The sequence below is a fragment of the Pteropus alecto genome, unplaced genomic scaffold (genome assembly GCF_000325575.1).
Source record: "Pteropus alecto unplaced genomic scaffold, ASM32557v1 scaffold7, whole genome shotgun sequence".
NCBI classification, from domain to species: Eukaryota; Metazoa; Chordata; class Mammalia; order Chiroptera; family Pteropodidae; genus Pteropus; species Pteropus alecto.
In genome coordinates, this window is record NW_006494614.1 from 48200259 (window position 1) to 48205186 (window position 4928).

Genomic DNA, 4928 nt, shown 5'->3' on the forward strand with positions numbered 1-4928 from the left:
TAAATAGGGCTCTCAGAAAGCCCATCAAGGTCACAAGTCTCACTAGGATTCCTAACTCCCTCGAAAATCTCAGCAAAGGCCTAAGTACCAATCATTTACACTTTGATGTTCATATTTTTCTGCCCTAGGGATTAATCTTTTGTGACACATAATAAAATGTCAGTGATGATGGAAGAGTAGCTTCCCTATCTAGGGGCTTTCTGGCCTCAAGAAAACGGTAGGTACAGTAGTGACCTGAAAGTAAGCTGAGGGGTGTGGTGATGTGGCAAGGCCCTGAGGTCTCAGAATTATACTAATCTACTCGATCATCCTTTGTTTCTCTGACCCATTTTCCAGCAAGGCACCTGCCCTGAGTATTTCTGGTCCTAGACCCTTCACATCAGATAGAATAACTAGAAAAATTTCTGGTTCTGTTATCTGCTATTTGCCTTGAAAAATCTCTGCTTTTATGAAAATCTCTCTTGCTTTCCCATTAAAATACCTATGAAGAGAACTCTTTGATGGCCATGAGGGAGTAACAGGATTAACACTTAGACTCCTGACCATAAACAACTAGAAAACTGGACAAATTAAGAGAAATAACTTCTTCAGCCAATGGATAATTGGGAGTACAATATGCTGAACTCTGAGAAAAGACAAATAAATGAAACAAGCCCTACCATTACCCAGGCTTCCTTCTTGTAAGCACATACTGGACTGTGGCACAGGGAGGGATGCCTAAAATGGACCCAGCTATCGTGCTGAAATGAGGAGAAAGAGATCAAATTAAGGAGAGGTCAAGATGGCTAGAATTGGTGTACTGGAGTTCGAGAGAGCAAGGGTCCCTAACCCACAAGCAGTGGACCAGTACGGGTCCATGGCCTATTAGGAACTAGGCCACACAGCAGGAGGTGAGTGATAGGTGAGCAAGCAATGTTTCAGCTGTATTTGCAGCTGCTCCCCAGTGCTAGCATCACCGCCTCAGCTCCACCTCAGATCATCAGGCATTACATTCATATAGGAGCACCAGTCCCAGATGCCAAAAAGGTTGGGGACTGTTGCCACAGAAGATGGAACTATACCAAAAAAAAGAAGAAGAAAGAAGGAGGAGGAGGAGGAGGAGAAGAAGAAGAAAGAAAGAAGAAAGAAAAGAGTTTTAGGGAAATATATACAGCTGTCCCTTCAATATATGGTAAAATATCAAACTGTACATATGCAGAGCAAAACTCTATTAATCTTGTAATGTCTGACATGTAATGAAAATTTACCAGACATTTAAAATAGCAGAAAAATGTAACCACAACCAGGAGAAATTACACAATAAAGAAAACTTGGAAATGAAAAATGTAATGAAAGTAGTAAACAAGGATATTAAAACATGTAAAACAAAAATATACATGATTTCTATAATAGATGTAAAGAAAAACACGAACATAATGCTGAAATAACTAATATATTTAAAATGGAAATTCTGTAGCTGAAAAATATAATAACTAAAGTAAAAATTTCACTGGAGAAATTAACAGATTAGATATTATAGATCATGTAAAGATCAATCAATTTTAAGATGTAGCAATAGAGTCTACCCAAATGACCTATGAGACATTATCAAGCAGTATTATATATATGTGATTAGATCCTAAAAAGAGGGAACAGAGGAAAAGAAAAAGAAAACTAAAAAAAAAAATTCAAAATTTGATGAAAATTATGCACAAACAGATCCAAGAATCTTAATGAGTCCAAGGTGGATAAATACAAGAGTACACATACACATGCACACATCCTACCCTAAGGATTATTATAACAAAACTGGTGAAAAACTGATGAAAAAAAGAAATCGTACAAGTAGCCAGGAGGGAAAAAAGATATTTTGATAGAAATACAGATAAGCAGAGAGCTGACTTCTCAACAAAAATGATGAAAGAAAACAATAAAACCACATATTTTAAATTCTGAAGGAAATCAAATGCCAACTTAAAATTCTTGAAAATGAAAGGAAGAAGAGAGGATGCCAGGAAGATGGCAGAGTAGGAAGCACCAGGAATCTATCTCCCCACCTAGACAACTGCCCTGGAAAACTCTGATGTAACTATTTGAGAACTATGGAGTCTATGAATGGCTTGCCACTTTTAGGAGAAAGCTTGGATGTAAACTGGAGTTAATGTCAGTTCATTCAGCTCTTAACCCAGTAGCAGCTTCCTAACCCCCTCCTGTAGCCACATGGCAAGCAACTGTGCACAGGTTCCTTGTATAGCAGTTGGTGAGAGCTAGGGTAGCAAAAGTATTCTGTATTCCAAATATAAAGGATCTCTGCTCTGGTTGCTGATTGCTCCTTCTTGTCACAGAAGGGCAGAAAGAGAGGCACACAGTCATTGTTGTTGAACCTTCCTCCACTGTTACAAAGCTCTCACCTTACAACCAAAGTGACTTCCAGGGCATTTAAAGGGCCAGCACCCTTTTTAACTCTCATAATTTTTCTCCTTTTCTCCCTTTTGGAAACCAGACATTAAAGACCAGCACATTAGAAACATCTGTACATACAGGGAAAATCAGAAAGTGACTACATATGCCAAAAGAAAGAATCAGAAAAAATCTAAGAAGACCTTAAGTTTACACCTCAATGTGACTCATGTCAAAGGGGCATCCCACAAAGCTTTTTTCTTTTTTTTAAGCAAACTCTGAGGAAGCAGAAGAATCTGAGTTTCAGTGTTATCACATTATTAGATTCAAATGCTCAATTTTCGACAACAACAAAAAAACAAAGAATACAAAGAAATAAAGTATGGACCATTCTAAGTTAAATAAATTAATAGACACCTCTGGTCAAGATGGTATAGTAGATAGATACTGTGCTCACCAGTTTCACAACCACATCAAAATTACAACTAAACTACAGAACAACCAACACCGGGAGTCACCTGAGGTCTGGCCGAATAGAAGTCCTACAATTGAAGACATCCATAAGAGGCCACCTCAAGACTGGTAGGAGGAATGGAGACACAAAACAGGCTGGTCCCACTACATGTGGTGGATGGGAATCAAGAGGGATATCTTGGATGCAGAAGTCCCTCTGGAGGAGTGAGAGGTCCTGGCCCCACACTGAGTTCCCCAGCCCAGGGTTCCAATGCCAGGAAGAGAAGTCTCCACAACCTCTAGCTGTTAAAACCAGCAGAGATTGTGGCTGAGTGAGATGAAGGGCTGTGGGAATCACAGATGTTCCTCTTAAAGGGCCCACACACAATCTTACTCATAGACAACTCACTTGCTCTGAGCTCCAGCACCAGAGAAGCTGCTCAAAAACTGCCTGGGATATACAGGGAGAAATGGAATTGTCTAGCTTCAGGGTGAGGGCTGGAGGGCAGCTTTCTCACAGACAGAAGAGCTGGAAGAATCCACCGTTCCTTTTTTGAGCCCTCCCCACTCCAGGTGTGCAGACACAGGAGGCCTCCATATCTGAGTCTCCATCAACTTGGCTAACACAGGTCACCCAGCCCAGGTGATTCCCTGAGACCTCCGCCCCTTTCAACTTTTGGGTCCACCCAAGCCACCTCCAGTGGCTTTTCCATACAATGGCCTGTCTTGGCTCATGCTGTGAATTTTCCTAAAATCTTTCAAAGGTTCGCAAAACCCAAACAGGCAGCAGCTGGCCTCAGCACGTTTGTATGTCTTGCTGAGGAGCCCCAAGCCCAGCAACAGCAGCAGTCAGCCATGGTTCACAGACTGGCCTCTTGAGGTACCTATAAGCCTAGCACAGGAGGTGGCCATCTGCAAACTGCTTGGTGGCTTATGTCAGGTGGCCCCAGGAAGTACACAGGCTACAGCTGAACTTGACCTGTGGTGGGGGTCCCTCCCAGTAGACCCTGGGGCTAGCACACATGATTGCCAGCAACCACAAGAGCTGGAGCATCACCCAGGGCTGCATCCGAGGACAACACAACCAAAGGGCAGATGAAGCAAGTACCAGAGGTCTGCTAAAGCAAAACCTGCTCCATAGGTCAGCCTTTCACTGGTTAGTCTTCATACCAATCAGCCCAAGGGTCAGTCCCTCCCACGGATGTGCAAACAGCAACCAAGGCTCAACTACAACAGAAAGGCATACACAACCCATACAAGGGACATACCTGGAGCATCCGGCTCAGGTGACAGCGCCAGTGGGCTCCAGAGGACACCTACTACATAAGGCCACTCTACTAAGACTGAGAGACATAGCAGCCCTACCTAATACATAGAAACAAACACAGGGAGGCAGCCAAAATGAAGAGATAGAGAAACATGTCCCAAATGAAAGAACAAAACAAAGCTCTAGAAAAAGAACTAAACAAAATGAAGACAAGCAATCTACCAGATACAGAGTTCGAAACACTGGTTATAAGGATGCTCAATAAACTTAGGGGAGGAATAGATGAATTCAGTGAGAACTTTAACAAAGAAACATAAAACTTAAAAAAAAAATCAGTCAGAAATAAAGAATATAAAACTGAAATGAAGAATACATTAGAAGAAATCAATAGTAGATTAGATGAAGGAGAAGATCAAATCAGTTATTTAGACGATAAGGTAGCAGAAAACACCCAGTCAGAACAGCAAAAAGAAAAAAGAATCTAAAAAAATCATGAGGATTGTTTAAGGGGCCACAGGAACAACATCGAGTGTACCAATATTCACATCATAGGGGTACTAGCAGGAGGAAAGAGAGAGCAAGGGATTAAAAACCTATTTGAAGAAATAATGATGGGAAACTTCCCTAACCTGGTGAAAAAAAATAGACATACAAGCCTAGGAAATGCAGACAGTCCCAAAGAAGATGAACTTAAAGATGCCCACACCAAGACACATCATAATTAAAACACCAAAGGTTAAAGGCACAGAGAGAATCCTAAAAGCAGAAAGAGAAAAGCAATTAGTCACCTACAGGGGAACTCCCATAAGACTGTCAGCTGATTTCTCAA

General features: G+C 41.4%; 1 protein-coding gene across 1 annotated transcript in view; it reads right to left on the minus strand.

The window, feature by feature from the left end:
• Nucleotides 1-4928, minus strand: part of GDPD4 (glycerophosphodiester phosphodiesterase domain containing 4) — a 101539-nt gene that overhangs the window by 48204 nt on the left and 48407 nt on the right. The window lies entirely within an intron of this gene.